The sequence below is a fragment of the Schistocerca gregaria genome, chromosome 3 (assembly GCF_023897955.1).
Source record: "Schistocerca gregaria isolate iqSchGreg1 chromosome 3, iqSchGreg1.2, whole genome shotgun sequence".
Lineage (NCBI taxonomy): Eukaryota > Metazoa > Arthropoda > Insecta > Orthoptera > Acrididae > Schistocerca > Schistocerca gregaria.
Genome location: NC_064922.1, coordinates 93,572,029 through 93,592,661, shown reverse-complemented (window position 1 = coordinate 93,592,661; position 20,633 = coordinate 93,572,029). Strand labels below are relative to the sequence as shown.

The window sequence follows — 20,633 nt, the reverse complement described above, 5'->3', positions numbered from 1 at the left end:
GCGGCATGCTACCAGTGTTAAAGACTGCGATGGAGCTCCGTATGCGACGGCAAACTGGCTGACACTGACGGCGGCGGTGCACAAATGCTGCGCAGCTAGCGCCATTCGACGGCCAACACCGCGGTTCCTGGTGTGTCCGCTGTGCCGTGCGTGTGATCATTGCTTGTACAGCCCTCTCGCAGTGTCCGGAGCAAGTATGGTGGGTCTGACACACCGGTGTCAATGTGTTCTTATTTCAATTTCCAGGAGTGTATTTCAGTTTGATCATGTCATGAAATCCTTACACACCATCTTGGAATGCATCCTGTTGCCGCCAAGTTCCTCCCGTGGCTCATGAGTCAATACCAGAAAGATCATCGGTTGGCAATTTATAGAAGCTTCTGGATCGCGCAAATAAGAACGAACCTCCGGCCATGTTTTTATCTCCAGAGTTGAACCCCGTTGAAAGGACGAAGATTTTCAACGACAGACGACATAAAAGAAATTCGCAGACGGCGCTTCTGCTACGGTCGCAGGTTCGAATCCTGCCTCGGGCATGGATGTGTGTGATCCAGCAATAGGCGTAACAAGACTGCTTCCGGTGTATCAATTGTGGAGGAGCGTATTTCGAAGGAGACCATGTACAATAAGTAAAAGGCAAGCGTAGACAAATAGTGAGGAGAAAGTTCCGGAAATTTTTGAACAGACCTCGTATACCTTGTTGTTGTTGTACCTGCTAGCACTCATTGAGGACAAGACACTGCTGCGTCCACACATTGTTGGTTGACGTGGCGTAGTCCAGTTCGATCAAGCGTCGCCAAATGTCTAGGGGACTGATGTCCTCGCACATCGTGACGGAAGTGTGCTGGTAGCCATCGCGTACGAACGACATTTGTATTCGTTGCTGCAGTGGCACACCCTCCAGCAAGGTAGTCAGTACATTGGTGAGCAAGTCCAGATAATGCATCACAATTAAGTTTGTGGCAGCCTGCCGACTTAGAGTCGGTGTTGATGCCCTCATCTCCGAATTGCTTGGGAATTGACATCTTCTCATAAATGATGGCTATGGAAATTTACAATACCGTTTCTTGTGACTCCTGCCTCATCGATAAATAAAATCTTGGATGTGAACAGTGGATCTGCGGCGCACTTCTGCAACAGCCATTGACAGAACCGCTGTCCACCTACGATTCTGTGTCCTTAGTGCCTGAACGCGATGCAGATGATATGGGTACAGCGACTGTTCATGAAGTACCACCCCCAGATGAGACACGCCCTCAGCTGTTGCTAATCGTCGCACACTGCTCCCAGGGGTTCCTTCCAGCGAACACGGCGCAAGAATCCGCATGTCGGCGGTGCAGAATGTGCGGGGTCTTCCACTGTCAGTCTTCCGAGGCGCGAGGGTACCACCTGTGTCCCCCTCAGACGCTGTAGAGTCTGCCGAACAGCTTATCAGGATATTTCTCAGCGTAGAGGGCACAGGCTCGCAGGCTACGTACATTTGCTAAACCGTAGCAGAATATGATATTCGACATTTCACTTGTCGAGTACTAGGCTTCCATTGCTAACAAGTGGGAAGAGAGAAAACATAAATGTACTACACCACTTGCACGCACAAATAGCGCAATAACAGTAATCACATAAATGAATCCGCGTTTGGAAGGAGGTGGAAAACCACGATACGTGCCCAATGTTTATAGTACTGTGCAATAAGCCACACCCAAATACGACGAAAGCTAACGTAGCGTACAACAGAATTTAAACCACACAACGGACTGCAGACAACCTAATGGTAGACAGAGTACTGTAAGACATCGGAATACCCTGCCGACGCATTTGAAAATGGTTCAAATGGCTCTGAACACTATGGGACTAAAGTGCTGAGTTCATCAGTCCCCTAGAACTTAGAACTACTTCAACCTAACTAACCTAAGGACATCACACACACCCATGCCCGAGGCAGGATTCGAACCTGCGACCGTAGCGCTGGCGTGGTTCCAGACTGTAGCGCCTAGAACCGCTCGGCCACACCGACCGCCGACGCATTTGACGCAGCGTCAATGCGACGACCGTGCTGATATCCGCAACAAAGCGTCGCGCTGTCATTCCTATAAACATTCGCTTATCTCGGAAACTATGCGTTTCCGGAGCCATGCTTTCCGGAATTACGTTTTTGTTTCGATGAATACTGCAACCTCTCGAGGTATTTGATGCTTCTTTTTAACATCGCGTAAACCGTACCACGTCTGGTAACAACGCTAAAGACGAGCAACAAGGTAACGCATTACGCTGACCGCTGTACTTGTCACCGAGAACTGCGGCTCTGCCGATAGAGTGTCTGTGTACGCCGCTACCACGTCCTCTGGGTGCTTCACTTTTTTTGACAGACGGTGCATGTACAGATAAAGTTGACGGTCGGTTTGGACACCGTACGCTATTGGAGGTGGTATGAGTGTTGCTTTCCACAGATCTTTGGAAGACTTACCCAGCCAGCGACAGGAGGATCCACTGTTTAACGTGGCTGCGAACAGTGGCGCAGTTTGCCATTTTCACAGCAATTAATCGTTCTCAGAGGTAAAAGAAAGGAAAAAAACTAACACCCGTTAAGGGTTGATTGGCAGACCTATGAATTTTTAAATTCGTTAAATGACGTCATTATCCTCTTTTGGCTCTAACTGGTTTTGTGCTGCTGCTGTTCCGGCTTATGTGTCATTCTCAAGCATAGGATTCGATGTTATATTACAAGATAGAGACAGCTAAAAGATAGTAACACTGTGTGAACGAAACGAGTAACATGATGCGTTAACTTGTGTTGTTTACAACCACAATAAAAACTATTACATCCAAAAGTATAAACTTACGTCATTTCAAGACTTTATCGAGCCTGTGGAGCCGTATTTCAAGAAGTTCGCATCCATCCTCATCATCTCGATTTCGCCTAGAGATATTTCCAGGTCACTGCCATGGCTTTCGGCCTCTATTTGTCACTAATACCCTGATGCCAGAAACTGGAGGAATCTCTAAAGGACTCACTTGCTTTGAGGTTCCAGGAATAACCTGCGGAGCAGTGGGGTTGGAAGTCAGACATGATGGTAAGGCAACAACGTTAGGAGAGATCTCAGCGGTTTTGATGAGGTAGAACTGCTTCTCTTCTCTGCTTCAATTTCGTAAGTTAGAAAATTAAAATCAGAAAGACGCCTTTATTTACAGAAAATAGTCCCGTATCTTTGGAAACGCACGACACAAAGTCCAGACTGGGGAGATGATTCAGACAGCTCGATTATGTGATATGCTGTGGCAGGACGATGGGAGAATCGAGTCCAGTGCCTAACTTTATCACTGTAATAAGCTTTCAGTGGGCCCATGAATGTCTCATCCAGAGGCTGAAGCTTACATGTGGAATTACGAGGACGAGAGACGATCGCCACGTAGTTTCCTCTAGTCACATTAGTGATAAAGATGTTCTGTACCTTAGTGGAATAACCACCTAAAATCAGTAGAACTGGTAACCCTTCTTTCGGGCCGACTTTTACAATCAAATGAGCGAGCAATTCTGTAAACAGATTACTTTGCACCCATACAGATGGGTGAGCCCTACCTATCAAACACGGAGAAGATGCTTTCATTAGAACGCGAGTCATGTTTGTGGAAGAATGACTATAGGAGGAAGAATACGCCCAGCTGCACTCATGCAGACAATAATTGTCACTGCAGAGCCTATCTCAGCCGAAGTCAGAGCTGCTATTTGCTACTTGTTCTTTTTCCCAATGACATATGGGATCTTGGTCTGAACAGTTGAAAGACCTGCTTCATCCACCTTGAATATTCTTTCTGCAGCGAATTTGTGCTTTTGGTAGTATCTCCCATAAGATTAAAGGAGGCTTAGATATTTTCTTTGTTGAAACCCAGTGCCCTTGCAAACGATGTTCTGCAAGTGTTGCGAAATGACAGACAGTCTTTGTGTCGAATTGGAAAAGGATATAGCTAGCCTCTGTCAGCGTCATTTGACTTGAAAGAAGTTTATAGACCATTTCCTAGTGAAAGTTGAAGTGTTATGCATCTCGGATCTGCTCCAGTATATCCCTGGAATTTTTGTACCATGATAAGATGGCATTTAGCCATCTCTTCTTGTAATTCTGCACCCAAATAGGATTTTCTCCGCAGTTTATTACGAGCTGCTACAACTTGACTCATATCAGGCTTTTTACTTAATGTTTAGACTTTCGTGCGAGATACATTACACATCTTTGCTGCTCTCGTACGAACTCACTTTTCTCCCACACCTGTAATAGCCTTTTCCATGTCCTCTTCATTCCAGCACTTTCTTTTATTCTTTAAGTTATAGCGTCGCGTTTTTTTAGGCATTCTGAAACAACAGGTATGATAAATGAACCGTTTGCGTTGTGCGTAGCAGAACAAAGTGTAAATATGGGCTAGCCCATAATTACACCCTTTTGTGTAGCCCATAGTTAGACCAATTGGATAAGACGTCTTAGAGTGGTAGTAGCTCATTGCCAAAATACGTTATACTATAAATAACATATGGAAAGGAACTGTGGAATATCAAGTTATTAACAAAAAGTACCTTACTGCAACAACTAATGGTAAATAAAATAAAATAAACGTACCTACAACACGTTTCAAGGCACTATAAACGCCAAAATAACGCGTTCTGTACCATTGGGTGCGAACACTTTGGCTGCTAGCGACCTGCTGCCCACTTTCGCTTGCTGGCTCCCTCTCTCTCACATTTTAACACTTTCCGCCACTAGTCTGCCACAACAGTATTCGCTTAGGCAACAACTAGATTGCAGTTAGTGCCTGGACTATTTCCTCTATATTTCTCGACAAATGAAAGGACAACGGAAGAGAGATCAAAGCAAGCGCAGAGATTCTGGCAGTATTTTTTTCCCTGTTCAAGACTTTTTGACATTTCAGAGGGGCAACAGCAATATATCCAAAACAGTATTACTAGATTAGTTTCGAAGACAATTCTAATATTATGTCTGCTACAAACAATGAAACATTTGTCTATTAATATCGACGGAAGTCGGCGTTACAACCGACGAGCAATCTGCTTTCAGGTGCGGTGGGTAGAACAATACTTACGAGACTTTTCGGTTTTGGCGAGTGACTGAAGATGCCACGTAATTGTCCGTTTACGCTCTAGTAGTACCCAACTTCCAGAAATTATTGTAATAATTCTACTGAAATGTTTACAATAGTTTCATGACGCCTACCAGAAAATCTGAGACACTGTTCGATGCCGAAGTCACCGCCGTATCATCACTCGCGACGTCAGTAAGAGAAGGATTGGATGCTCCCATCTTAGTACATCCCATACTGCCTTTTTCGTTAGATCGTGTGAAACAGCTTACCTCAAGCTTACGTTGCACCAAGGACACCGTGACGTGCAGCTCACAGAAATAATGCGATCTTTTCAGTGTCCGTCTTTGCGGCAGATAAGACTGAAGACGCCTCCAATTGAACCTTTAAGAGAATAATAAACGATTAAACGACGTCACCCAGGTTTTATATGGACAGTACTACGCTTTACAAGAACACTCTATCTTCGTCACTTCCACTGTGCAGTTGAGTCGCATTGGGAGCTACGCGGTTCCTACAAACGGACACGGCAGGGCACCCGTGCTCAATCCGACCCTGTGCTCCGTCTCTAATGATCTAGCCGTCGATGCGACATTCAACCAAAATTTTTCTCCTCTCCTCCATCATAATGTTCAGTACAGATAGGCTGTTACCTTAGATCACTTTCATGTTTTTGTAACCTTATGCGAACAGTAAAATTTTCAAAAAAAAAAAAAAAAAAAGCACTACAAAGGACTTTTATCGTTTTAGAGAAGCTAGATGTACTGCTGTTTCGAAAACAAACTTCGGTATGGGTTGCTCCTTTTTGAGGTGACGAATGTTCAAAATTACAGTGCATGGCAGACTGTAGCACGTAACTACAAAGACATGGAAAATACAGCTGTTCTATTATATAATCACTAATTAATTAAAGGCAAAGTGAATCGTCACAGCCGTAGGGAGTTAGCACACACCCAGAATCTCAACCCTTCACCAGAGATGAAGTCTACACATATAGACATATATCATTAGACTGAAAAATACCAGGACGTCCGGGGAAGACGGCATCACTGGGGAGTTATTGAAGCAGGAACGAACACACACTTAGGACTTACACAGATCCCCAGGGATATTCAGAAAGCAGAAAAACTGCCAGAAAATTGGACGCATGCAACCATCCACTCACTCCACAAGAGAGTTGACAGGAAAGACTCACATGCAAGATATCCTCTGTATGTTTATTTCAAAGAACACTAGCATAATGTGAACGTAAGATCGGGGATACCAAGCGGGCTTTCGACCAGGCGCTCGTGTGCAGAACAAACATTCAACCTACAAGGTAACCCAAACAGCCCGAATCATCTCCACTTTCGCCAGACTTGTTTCGACAACCTAGAGGGCAGAGACTATACCGCATCAGGCAAACACACACGGACATGTAGCCGAAAATAAAATTTGCTGTGGAAATGTCACACTACTTTTAAAACCGGTGCTCGCCAAGTGGATGGACTGTCACCTCTCTTCCTCACTCTCATTCTATACAAAATCTTTAGGGAATGGAAAAGGAATTAAAAATCCAAATTCTATGGAAGCCTGTTCATCTTGGACGGATATTAAAGACCCCTTTACTTAGCTTCTCGCAGAGGATTTAGCGATACTATCGAACAGTGATCATAGAAATCAAACAGAAGTCCTCAAACGATGCGCTGGAAAAGTTGACCTACAAATCTCCTCTGAAGAAAGCAAATTTATTTGCATTAAATTTAACTTTCAGAAATTAAACACGAAGTACGGGCAAATGAAGAGGGTTAGGTACTTCACGTAAGTCGGTGAGATTGTAGAAACAACGGGACTCGACGACGAAACAAAGACCGTTCGATTACAGAACGCTACGGCAGAACGCACGAGATTCACAACAAGATACGTACGCCAGTACATTCAAAGGTTAGACAGAACAACACGGTGACAAATTCTGAAGCTCAGTAAGCAAGCGAAGCTTTAATTCTGAACAGAAAAGGCGATCTTCAAAACATACTGGAGGAAGAACGAAGTATTATGCGGAAAATTCTTGCCACTAAAAAACTGAGGATGGATACGGATTGAAATCTCATATTAAAATTAAAGAATGTACCACGGATCCAACAAGTCAAAAGGACCGCGAGAGAGCCCAGACAGATGCAGTGGAAGTATTAAACAGAAAAATATTAAATAAAAAAGTGAACTGTTGGGTACTTTACGATATGTGGCAGAGAGTATGTGATATAACAACATAATGTTGTCCCTGTCCTACCATATTCATGAGGAACGGTTATTAGGACACCTTCGTATACGCCAATATCCCACTAATATTACCGCTATGGTCATGTATGTGGGATACTGTGCTATGTTCCTTGAGACGTCTGAGGAAGTCGTAATTTCAGAAGCAATCTTTTTCCTAGCAAACAGCGGATATTTGTATCTTCAGCTAGCGTTTGTTGAGAAGTTATGTTGCTCTCGTGCTGATGCAATAAATCCCTGAAGAATTTTATAGATTTTCCCCGAAATTTCCGCTTCACTTCCATTAATCCAACTTGATTAAGGTGTCAGGCTGACAAACACCACTCACCAGCCTGACGTAAGGAACTTCCGACGTCATTCACAAATGAACTGTGCTTCGTTAAGATTCTCCCAAAGACTGTCTGTCATTTTCCATCCCCTGAATCAACTCTGTGTGGATGTTTCACAACACATCGTTCCGGATAGGTTGTACAACTTATCGTCGTGACAGATCGGCATTATTGTAAGCAAATAACGTCGACAACTATTGTCTTCATATTTAATTACAAGTACGTTACATGACTCGTATATAGAAAGCAAAGAACGATAATCGCCCCTGTCTTCTTGCAAGTTACAACACTTTTATGACGTTCTGCCTTTCCGTGGGCTTGCCGGGGTTGCAGAGCGGTTCTAGGCCCTACAGTCTGGAACCACACGTCCGCTACGGTCGCAGGTTCGAATCCTGCCTCGGACATTGATGTGTGTGATGTCCTTAGGTTAGTTAGGTTTAAATAGTTCTAAGTTCTAGGGGACTGATGACTTCAGAAGTTAAGTCCCATAGTGCTCAGAGCCATTTGAAGCATTTTATTGAGAGGAGTGTTCCGAATTTATTGGCCCGCTTGCGCGCTGGAATTAGGGAATAAATTTCATAATTTTGTTTTTCCTGTTGGGTTTGGCCAGTGTGGCCGAGCGGTTCTAGGCGCTTCAGTCTGGAACCGCGTGTCCGCTACGGTCGTAGGTTCGAATCCTGCCTCGGGCATAGATGTGTGTGATGTCCTTAGGTTAGTTAGGTTTATGTAGTTCTAAGTTCTAGGGGACTAATGACCACAGATGTTAAGTCCCATAGTGCTCAGAGCCATTTTTATTCTCGGTTCTGCTGATGCCTCACTATTAGGAACGATGTTCTGAGGAGTAAGTGATAGAGTAGTATTTTGGTAGCACGTATTTTAATTAGCAGCCGATAAGGCAAGACTGTATCGGAAGCTTTTCATGAATGGAATAAGGACCCGTAAAATTACACAGAGGCACATCGAGAGCTGGAGCAGCCGTCTACCTAAATCTGGCACGTAGGATTTGTTGAACATATCGTTCAGTTCTGCTGCAGAAAAAAAAAATATTGTTCAAAACGACCCAAGAGATTAAAAAAAATTTCTAATGGAAATAACAACCTGGTGACAAGATATTAAGCGACAACTGAAATAATTGTTTTCTGCTTCACTAACAAACTCAAAATCTCGAACTGACGTGAATTTTTATTTTAATTTGAAATGGCAACAACTGCAATAGCAAGAAACGTTGAAGAACAGTAACAAAAGCAGCAACTATTTAATTAGATCGTATAATACCGTGTACAGTCAATGAATCAGACTCCAGCTTAGCGTCCGCCTCTGTAGCGTAGCGATAACGTTTCCGTCTATCACGCAGGGGGCACGGGTTCGATTCCCTGCAGGGTACTGGGTGTTGTGTGTGTCCCCCATCATTTTCATCATCATTGACCCGCAATTCGCCGAAGTGCCGTCAACTAAAAAGGACTTGCAATACGGCTGCCGAACTTCCCCGCATAGAGCCTCACGTCCAACAATGCCATACGCTCATTTCCATTTTATCCCAGCTTGGTTACAGTTTCCAATATTTGATGTGAAACGTAAAAGGAAGCTTCAAAGAAGTTAGGGGATGTCAGGGAAGGATTTCCGATTATGTCCTTAGTAATGCAAAGGACAGTAAAGAAACCTCTAGGTAACACAAAACAGTTGTAGAACTATCGACAGTGAAAAGTGACATGTAAAGTTCGAAATACGGAAGTGGATAAACATGAAGAAAAGAGACCCGCGAATGATCCTCAGAGCGGAAAGTAACAACTTGGAAAAGACAAACGTGATAGAGAGAGGAAAATAATATCATGTTAAGAAGGGAAAAGACAGTTTTGCAGGTTGTCGCTCTGTATGTTGACAAAAATACGTAGTTATTAAAAGAAAAAAAGAAAAGAGTAGAGAGTAACAACTAGTGATGCCGAGTTTCGACCCGTCTTTAATAATGGCACCTTCGAGGAGCAATGAACTCGTTTCTGTCTTTACAAAATTTTTGCTTCGGCGCTTTTAGTCTCTATTCATCTGGGTTCTCCTCTTATACTCATATGGCGGCAGCTGCTCCTAAAACTGATAAACTCCTTTTATAGGATAGATGAGAGGGATAGCCGTGAACATACAGAAACTCATCGGTAATCTTAAGTGAGATAAAGTGTTGCAAATTATGAAAAGATTATAAATTGCGTACAGAGATAGTCATTGATATTACATATTTCCCTATAATTAAGAAATTCGTTCCTGAAACTGTGCACCCGGAATCAGTAGGACAGATCCACATGGGATAGGCAAAATAATGTGAACACCTGTACCTAGTTTGGAATGGTTTACTAGTAAGGGGTTGGATCCCCATTTGCTCGTAATACAACTGTGATTCTGCTTGGAATACTGGCATAAAATGATCGTGTAGTCTCCACTGGAAAGTTTAGCCACTCTTCGATAAGAACCTCTTCTAACTCCTGTAGTGACGAGGGAGGTGGAAATCTGCTGCGGAGTCTGCGCTCCAATACCGACCACAAGGATTCAATAATGTTCAAGTTTGGGGACTATGCTGGCCAGGGGAGACGCTGCAGTTCAGTTGCATGCTCTTCATACCGCGATTTTACTGTCCTGGCTGTGTGAATTGGTGCATTATCGTCCTGAAATATCGCATCATTGTTGGGGAACAACGTTTGAATCATGAGGTACACCCGATCATCTAATTTGTTCACATAATAATTCGCTGTAACGCGGCCTTTGAGAGTAATGATGGGACCAGAAGAATACCATGATATGGCTGCCCACACCATCAAACTTCCACCTCCATTCTTAAGCGTTGGGATCAAGAAATCAGCATTGCAAGCTTCTTTTAGCGTTCTCTAGACGTAAACCCGGCCCGATGTTGGAAATAACGAAAACGTTGACTCGTCGGACCATATGACGTGTTTCCACTTATCAGCTGCCCAGGATTTATGCTCCTGACACTGCATTTTATGGTTCTTTGCGTTGGTTGTCGTCCATGAATATTCGCTTTAGGGAGTTCTCGGTGGACATTGTCGATAGATACGGGGTCTCGAAGATGGCTATTGAGCTCTGCAGTCATTTTAGCTGCCATAGTTCTGTGTTGTTTTGACACAATTCGTGTTAGCGTGCGACGATCTCTGTCATTTAGTTTTGATTTGCGCCCACGATAATGTCTTTCCATGTTCTGTGTAGGCTGTCATGACTGTTGAAACAGTTGTTGAAACATTCATAAGTTGGCTGTCTCGGTTAATGATGCTCCAGCAAATCGGGCCCCCACAATCTGCCCTCTTTCGAACTCTGTTACGTCTTTGATTGCACGTCGACCTCGGCCTCTGAATGCATATACGAAGGGTGCACTACTCGTAAACAACCTGCACTGATGCTAAGTCCGTACTGAATACGCTCAGTCCAGGGCTACACGTGCGTTGTTGACCATCAAACAGAATCATCCCATTACTACCAGTGTTCACATTATTTGGCTATCGTCTGCTCTACAAAACGGCTGAAACAATACATGGTGCACAGTCGGAGTTGTAGGCTGCCTATCTAATAGCTTCCAGGGGCGACAAACATTTGAGTTTCATTATTTCGTATGATTACTGACCGAATTTAAAATTTTGTCATACTCGTTAAGAGGTGTAGCCTTGAGTTAAACGTTTAACAGAATAAGTCAAATATTGAAGCTTGAAACTGTGCACTAGTCCTGTTGCAGCGGAACTCACCGTGCGCAGCCTATGCAAATTCTTTTCCTCCAGAATTTGAGAATGAGAGCACTTAGTTACTTGCAACAAACCATTCACAGTGTCAAATCTTTCCGAAAATTATTCACACTGTTACCACCACTCACTCCCCCCCCCCCCCCCCCCCCCGCTCCCCCCCTCTCCCTCAAACCCAAAATAATAAAACGAAAAAAAGTTTTTCGCTTAGTACAATTTTCGGTATTCGTGCAGTAAAACTTGATCGGCAGGTATGACTTTTAATTTATTACTTCGATACTACGAGCATCTCTGTTTTGCAACACTATTTGCAGGCGGTGACAACATGTAAGCGAGCTGTTTAGGTTTTTATGTTGGTAACGTCACGTAGCGCTCTGTATGAAAATCACTGGCTGTGCTGTGTGCAGTCTGTGGCTGATTGGCGTTGTTGGAATATTCGCTATTGTAGTGTTGAGCAGTTGGATGTGAACAGCGCGTAGGGTAGCGCAGCTGGAGGTGAGCCGCCAACAGTGGTGGATGTGGGAAGAGAGATGGCAGAGTTTTGAGAGCGGATGATCTGGACGTGTGTCCATCAGAGACAGTAAATTTGTAAGACTGGATGTCATGAACTGATATATATATATATATATATATATATATATATATATATATATATATATATATATATATATATATTTTATGACTTTTGAACACTATTAAGGTAAATGCATTGTTTGTTCTCTATCAAAATCTTTCATTTGCTAACTATGCCTATCAGTAGTTAGAGCCTTCAGTAGTTAGAATATTTTATTTAGCTGGCAGTATTGGCGCTCGCTGTATTGCTGTAGTTCGAGTAACGAAGATTTTTGTGAGGTAAGTGATTCATGAAAGGTAGAGGTTATTGTTAGTCACAGGCATTCTTTTGTAGGGATAATTGAAAGTCACATTGCGTTGCGCTGAAATTACTGTGCGTCAGTTTAGTCATGATCAGAATAAGTAAAGAGAGGAACGTCTGAGTACCTTCAGTTTTGCTCAGCTGTTTGAAAATCAAATACCGTAAGGGGTTTACCAGCACAGTAGTTCATAAATTTTTCAAAGGGGACGTTTATAACATATATCACTGAATTCTCCTCTAAAATAATATCACTGAACGACATATAGCTTACGAAATATCGCGTCATAAACACTGAAGAGCGTGAAAAATTAGTTTATTTAAACGGAGTTCAGTCCTTTAAAGAATCGGGGCTGGGGTCACACTGTTCAAGGACTAAGCAAGAAGGCAGTAGCAGGTGCGTGAAGGACAGTATGCAAATATTTTACTGACAGAGGGGACACGTTACTGCTAAAGTGTCCAGAACTGTGTTTCTGAGCGTATCGCCAGTTACGACGACACGCTGTCGGCTAGAGTTCACACCACACGCTCGTGTTCAGCTGTTCAGACTGCAACGTCAGGCGTCGAAGCTGAGGGCAGCGCCAGCGCGAAGGAAGTCCCCGAGTGCGTGTCTGCAGACAGTTAACGTAAAAGTGTAGTGGAGAAAACTATCACGCCGAAACTACAGCAGTATTACCAAGGAACACAGGAGTATGCTGTTGACAGAACACGTAATGAGGTAGGGCGTAGTGCCTGCGAGGTTGTAGTCTGGCGATACTCTTACCTGTGCACAGGCAGCAACACCAGAAGAGTACAGCAGTATGCAGCAAGACCGGCAGAGGAGCCACGAATCATGCAGCAACCTGCGGATGGTTCTCAGTATAAATAAATTTAACTAACGTATTGCCGGCCTCATTACATGACTCGAAACAGTAACATCGGTAAAATCAGAACCAGTAACCGTTCGTAGTGGCACATGGTTTGGCAATTGATCCCAAATAACGAAAAGTGTGGCGTCATCCACATGACTGCTTAAAGGAATCCGTTAACTTCGGCAACGCGACAAATCAGTCAAATCTTCAGGCCGTAAATTCAACGAAATACCTAGGAATTACAATTAAGAGTAAGTTAAATTGGAAATAAGACATAGGACATGCTGTGGGGAAGGCTAACCAAATGCTGCGATTTATTGGCAGGACACTTAGAAAATGTAACAGATCTACTAAGGACACTGCCTACACCACGCTTGTCCGTTGTCACTTAGAATACTGCTGCGTTGTATAGGACCCTTACCAAGTACTATTGACGGAGTACATCGAAAAAGTTCAAAGAAGGGCAGCACGTTTTGTATTATCGCAATATAGGGGAGAGAGTATCACTGATGTGATACAGCATTTGGGGTGGACATCATTAAAACAAAGGCGTTTTCCGTTGCGGCGGAATCTTCTCACAAAATTACATTCATCAACTTTCTCTTCCGAATGCGAAAATATTTTGTTGATACCGACTTACATACGACGAAACGATCACCATGATAAAATAAGAGAAATCAGATCTCTTACAGAATGATATAGTTGTTCGTTCTCTCCGCGTGATATACGAGATTGGAATAATAGAGAATTCTGAAGGTGGTTCGATGAACCCCCTGCCAGGCACTTAAATGTGATTTGCAGAGTATCCATGTAGATGTAGATGTAATTGCATGAATGGTTACACGAAACTAGTTGGAGGAAAATCAGGTACCAGGCTCAGATTTATTGCAAAGAAGAAGACTTGCAGTCGCCTATGAGTGTTAATAAGTGTGACGTATTGTGCGTAACTGTTCGACTGTAAAATGTAATGAAGAGTAACAGAAGTGAGGTTAGTCACAGACTTAACATGAAATTTGGAGATAATGAAGTACGCAAAGTTAAGGTATTTCGTTGCCGTACAAGCAAAATAACCCAAGACGTACAAATAAAGGAGGGACATAAGAAGTAAAGTGGCACAGGTGAGCGGGCTATTCCTAGCGAAGAGAAGTCTACTAGGGCTACCATCGTCGTTAATCTGAGTAAGAAATTTCTGAAAATGTACGTTTGGAGCACGGCATTGTGGGGTAGCCGGAAAAGAAGAGAATCGAAGCGTTTGAAATGTGCTACTATGGAAGGATGTTTAAAATTAGGTGGAAAGATAAGGAACGAGGACGTTCTCAACAGACTCAACGTAGAAAGGAACATACGGAAAACACTGGAAAGAAGATGGAACAGCGTGACAGCAGATGTGTTAAGACATCATGCAATGACTTGCATGCTACTAGAGGGAGCTGTAGAGGGTAAAAACTGTAAGGGGTGCCAGAGGATGCAGTACACACAAAAATAGCACTGTTCCAGAAACAACGAAAAAACCATGCCACATTTAAACGAACGCAACATCCGCAAGATTGGCCATCTTCTACAGAGGCTCGAAATTTATCGCGGACTTGAATGCGAGATGCTTATAACACTTTCCACAACGAAACTTTATCTCGAAGCCTGGGCAGAAAATCCAAAGAGAGTCTGGGCGTATGTTAAGTATGCTAGCGGCAAGACACAATCAGTGCCTTCTCTGCGCGATAGAATTGGAAATACTATCGATGAATAGTTAGTAAGTACGGCCTTCTCAATTTCCTTCACAAAAGAAGACTAAGTAAATATTCGAGAATCGGAATCAAGAACAGCTGACAACTTGAGTAACTTAGAAGTAGATCTCATCGGAGCAGTGAAGCAGCTTAAATCACTTAATAAAAGCTAGTCTTTCTGTCCAGATTATATACCAATTCGGTTCCTTTCAGAGTACACTGATTCAACAGCCCCATACTTAACAGTCGTATACAACCGATCGCTCGATGAAATATCCATACCCAAAGATTGGAAAGTTGCACAGGTCACACCGGTGTTCAAGAGAGGCAATAGAAGTATTCCACTAAATTATAGGCCCATGTCTTTAACGTCGATATGCAGCAGGATTTTGGAACACATATTGTGCTTGTACAATAACAGTTACCTCGAAGAGAACTGTCTATTGATACATGCTCAACACGGATTTAGAAAACATCGTTCTTGTGAAACAAAACTAACTCCACTCACACGAAGGGTTCAGTGCTATCGACAAGGGACTTCAAATTGATTCTGTATTTCTGGATTTCCAGAAGGTTTTTCGCACCGAAACTCACAAGTGTCTTGTTATCAGATTCCGTGATTATGGAGTATCGTCCCAGTTACGAAACTGGCTCTTCTGATTTCCTGTCATAGAGGTCGTAGTTTGCAGTAATTGACGGAAAGTGATCGATTAAGACAGAAGTGATTTCTGGCGCTCCCCGAGTTAGTGTTATAGGCCCTCTGCTGTTGCTGATATGCACAGACGATTTAAGAAAGAATCTGAACAGCGCTCATAGATTGCACATCAAATGGCTCTGAGCACTAAGCGACTTAACATCTGTGGTCGTCAGTAGCCTAGAACTTAGAACTATTTAAACCTAACTAACCTAAGGACATTACACACATCCATGCCCGAGGCAGGATTCGAACCTGCGACCGTAGCAGTCGCGCGGTTCCGGACTGAGCGCCTAGAACCGCGAGACCACCGCGGCCGGCATATTGCACATCGTGCTGTCGTTTACCGTCTAGTAAAGTCGTCAGAAGACCAAAAGTAATGCAAAATGATTTCGATAAGATATCTGTATGGGGCGAAAATTGACAATTAACCCTAAATAATGAAAAGTGTCGTGTCATCCACATGAGTGCTAAAAGGAATTCATCGAACTTCAGTTATACAATAAATCAGTCAAATCCAAAGCCCGTAAATTCAACTAAATACCTAGGAATTAAAATTACGAACGAGTTTAATTCGAAAGAACACAGAAAATGTTTAGGGAAGGCGAACCAGAGAATGCGTTCTATTGGCAAAACACTTAGAAGATGTGACAGATCTACTAAAGAGACTGCCTACATTATGCTTTTGCGCCCTCTTTAAGAGTACTGCTGCGCGGTGAGGGACCCTTACCAGATACTACTGAAGGAGTATATCGATAAAATTTAAAGAAGGGCAGCACGTTTTGTACTATTGAGAAGAGTGCCTCGGACATGATACCGGATTTGGGATGGACAACGTTAAAACAGGCGTTTTTCGGTGCGACGGGATCTTTTCAGGAAACTTCAATCACCAACTTTCTCCTCCGAACGTGAAAATATTTTGTTGGCGCTGACCTACGTACGGAGAAACGATCATCATAACAAAATAAGGGAAATCAGAGCTCGCACGGAAAGATAGAGGCGTTCATTTTTTCCGCGCTCTGTTCGAGATTGGAATAATAGATAATTAGTGTGGAGGTGGTTAGATGATCCTTCTGCCAGGCACTTAAGTGTGATTTGCAGAATAGTCATGTACATGTAGGTGTAGATGAGCAATCAAACAAGTGTGCTGTAAGTGGTACTCTGAGGTGAAAAGTTTGGCACAAGACAGAAATTCAGAGCGGGCTGGAAAAAAAAAATTGGGGAACCAGTCAGTGGAAACAGTAACTCTAGAAAAATAGCCGAGAGCGACATACTTAGAACGACAAGAAAAAACTAGCTTTCGAAAATCAAACAGTAGATGGGGATTTATTGGGTAAATCTAATACTTCATCTAAGAAGTTGGTTGCTTCGATTCTTGGGTACTGGTAATCATTCTGGACCCCTTATCAGGTATTTCTATTAGAGGAGATATCTAAGCTCTAAAGACGTTTAATGCGTGCTTGATCTTCGCGGAGACGCTCACCACAGTGTATTAGCAGACGGTACAAAATGCATGTTGTTAAAATTATGAAACCATTCGTTTCCGAAGAAGCCAGGCAACGCACTACTTTTTTGGTAAGATTCTTCTGGGAGTGCGATAAAAATTTTCCACTATTTCTGTAGGAAGCCTTCATGAATTGGCAGTCTGATGAAGGCGGCGTGGTATTGTAGCTGAAACGATGGAAGTTTCATCAGGTCACGAGACGGTCCGATATGTAAAAGGATTTTGCTGAAATGGAAGCCTAGGTGCAGATACTAAAACATTACTTCGGTCCAGAATGGTTTCGTGAAATGGCCGCGGCGGGAAAAGCAGAGAAATCGAATCTCAGGCGCTATTAACGGATGAAACAGGAAAGGAAGGGTATAACGGAAGTACCCTCATTCACATGCTGTCAGGTGGCTCGCGGAGTGTGTATGCAGATGTAGTAGCTATGTAGAAATGAACCAATTATCACAAGAGAGAAAGAAACGTTTTATAGCATCTGTAGATTCAGTGAAAGCTTTTGACAATGTTCACTGCACTGCATGCACTCTTTTAAATTTCATCAGGGATGAAATACAGAGAATGATAGGTTGTTTGCAACCAGACCCCAGCTGTAAGAGACGAAGGACGTGAAAGGGAAGGAGTAGTTGAGAAGAGAGTGAGAAATGGGCTGTAGGTCATCCCCAGTATTTTTCAGTCTGTACATTGAGCAAGGTGTGAATGAGAAAATTTTGGAAAGGCAATTGAAGTTCAGGGGAAATAAAAATTTTGTGGTTTGCTGATGACATTGTACTTCTGTCGCACAACATGAGGAAAAATGGAGGAGTAGCTGGACAGAATCGATGGTGCCTGGGACGGACGTTATAATACGAACATTAACGAAAGTAAAACGGGGGTTGGTCAAAGTGGTCAGATTAAATCAGGCTGTTCTAAGCAGATTAGCTCAGGAAATGAGACAGCGAAAGAAGTAGACGAGTTTTGCTATGTGGGTGGTAAGGTAACATGTTCGTCAAAGAAGAGGAGATATAACATGGAGACTAGCGACAGCAAGAAAAGCATTTCTTGCGAAAGCGAAATTTTTTAACATCTAATACCAATTTAAGAGTTAGTGATTCTCTTCTGGAGGTGTTTGTCTAGAGTATATCCTTGTATGAAACAAAAAAGTGGACGAGAAGTAGGTGAAACGAACAAATAGGAGAAACTTTGAAATGTCTTGCTATAGAAGAAAGAAAGGCGTTTCTCGTTGCCGCGGAACCGTCTCACGAAATTTCAGTCACCGATTTTCTCCTCCGAATGCGAAAATATTTTGTTGGCGCCGACCTAGACAGGGCGAAACGATCACCACGATAAAATAAGAGAAATCAGAGCTCGTACGGAAAGATATAGGTGTTCGTTCTTTCCGCGCACTATGCGAGATTGGAATAACAGAGAATTGAGAAGGTAGTTCGATGAAACCTCTTCCTGGCACTTAAATCTGATTTGCAGAGTATACATGTAGATCGAACTAATGAGATGTTGCCAGATCGGATTGCGTAATGAAGAATTTGTGGCACGATTTCAAGAAATTATACAGGTGTGTGAAGTAAAAATTTTGGAGGGGAATGACGCCTCGAATACAGTACACAAGTCAAATGGGTGCAGATCGGGGCCCTTATGCGCAGACGAAGAGGCTTGCACAGGACGGAGAAGCGTGGCAGCTGCATCAAACGAGCCTCCGACCGTAGGCCATAAGAGCGGGAAGGGATGAAGGATGGCATCAAAGGTGTCGGAAGTAGCACTAAAAGGAACTCACTTTGGTGGCTTGTGAAAGTACGACTTACATGTGACGCCGCGTCAGAGTCCGCCTGGAGTGTGTCCGCGCCTCTGCTCGGTGTCGGGAGCAGAGCACCGTGCAGGATCCATAGCAGGCGTGGCGGGCGGGCAACTGCTCGCAAGCGGACCGAGGGCGGCCGGCGGGGCGGCGGCGACGGCGGCGGCGCCCGCAGCACCGCGGGGGGCGTGTCCGGCCGCGCCCATTGGCCGCGCCACCGCCCACCGGGGCTCCCCATTGGCTGCCGCGGCGGCGGGGGCGGCCGCGGCGCCCGGCGTCCGTCCCTCCCCGAGCCGAACGCTACGGGAACAGGGAGGCTACCGACTGCCGGCAGCTGCGTGCGTCCTTGATGCGGCGATTCCCGGTCAACGTGTCGCCGTCGGTCCCTGAACGCACGCCTCTGACCCCCGGAAGTTACCGGTTCGTGCACTGCTGTTATAAGCAATTTCCGTGTAGAGTATTCGCCCCATATGGGGAGGCGAGGTGGTCCAGTATCCCAGTTTAAACTGTAAACCTGATTGCAGTCACTACCTTTGAAACATCTCTGTCGAGTCTTTTCATACACGTTTGCCTCATATGATTCAGTTACGTCTCATTTGATCCACTGCGTAATTGCGATTTTGCTTATTAACTCTCCCAGAAAGGCTGAGCAGTGAAACTGAAAGTAATTCACTATATATCCAACGTACAATGCAAGAAAATGGTGCTTTGCACTAGTATTTCAATGTATTGTATTCTAATTTTATGTTCTACGTGAAATCATGAGCCATATTTATCATGCCCCTCCGTTATGTTACCTCATGTGTGGTTGAATGTGAGTGAATGGGGGTTTCACGTATCTTTTAGAGCTTATTATGTGGTGGAAGCTAGTTGGTTGTCGTCTGCTGGGAGTAGAAGATGAGTGCCTGTCGTTTGGCAGGGTTCACAGGCTCACCAACTTAGAATTGCTTACCTGAGCAAAGAGGTTCATCCGAGGTTCATCCGTTTTGTCCCGAGATTTGTGTGTTTGTCAGGTTGGTGGCGGAAACGATCCCTCTGGTCGCTTCAGTCTCAGCCAGGGGTTGCTAGGAGCTTTGTGCAGAGCAGGCACTCTTCTCCAGGCTGTTGGTGAGTACGGTTCGCACCTCCTAAGAAAGGCTTCTATTACTAATGACAAAGTAGGAGGTAGTGTTAATCGCGATTTTCCCATGTTAAATTCGTTGGAATATTTAAGTCGTCCAGTCTAACTGAAACCTTACGAATTTCTGCTCACACTTTGGTACAATTGGTTAATAATAGGTCATGATCGTGTTTAAAAATAGTTGTGTAGGAAATTGGCTTTGTTCCTTTGGAACATCGTCGTGTGGACCATTCACTATTGAACATGATTAGGAACAGCTAGTGGACTTATATCTCGTGCCAATGTGGGAATAATTTTGTGTTTTGCGTGAGTGGTTTTATTTTTTTCTATTTTCTGTGGTTTCTTGGTGATAGTATATGCTTGTGTTCGTATTGTACTACGGGATTGGTAAACCATGTACGTTTCCGATTCCTACTGCGTACCGATAGGTTTTTCCAGTGGTAATTTAATCTGTTTAGTGCCGGATAAATTCATTGAAACATCGGCTTTTCGTGAATTAAGGCGAACTTTTGTAATGGTTTAATTCTTAACGGACCACGTGTACGTAGAATCGTCGGAAGTTTCTGACATGGTGATTTAGTTTTCCGTTGTAGTCACAAATTCATTTTATAGTCGTTCCCTAAGAAAAGAAACGTATCTTGTATTTGTGCTTTCCACTCAAATTCTGCTTTGAAACCAT

At 43.6% G+C, this 20,633-nt stretch overlaps 1 protein-coding gene across 1 annotated transcript in view; it reads right to left on the bottom strand.

The window, feature by feature from the left end:
- The window catches only part of LOC126355651 (neurogenic differentiation factor 1-like), a 117,478-nt gene extending 98,545 nt beyond the window's left edge, over positions 1-18,933 (bottom strand). The window contains exon 1 of the mRNA XM_050006015.1: positions 18,845-18,933. The gene's annotated coding sequence lies outside the window, so the exon portion shown is untranslated. The remainder of the gene's footprint in view (positions 1-18,844) is intronic.
- Between the last annotated feature and the right edge of the window lie 1,700 nt (positions 18,934-20,633).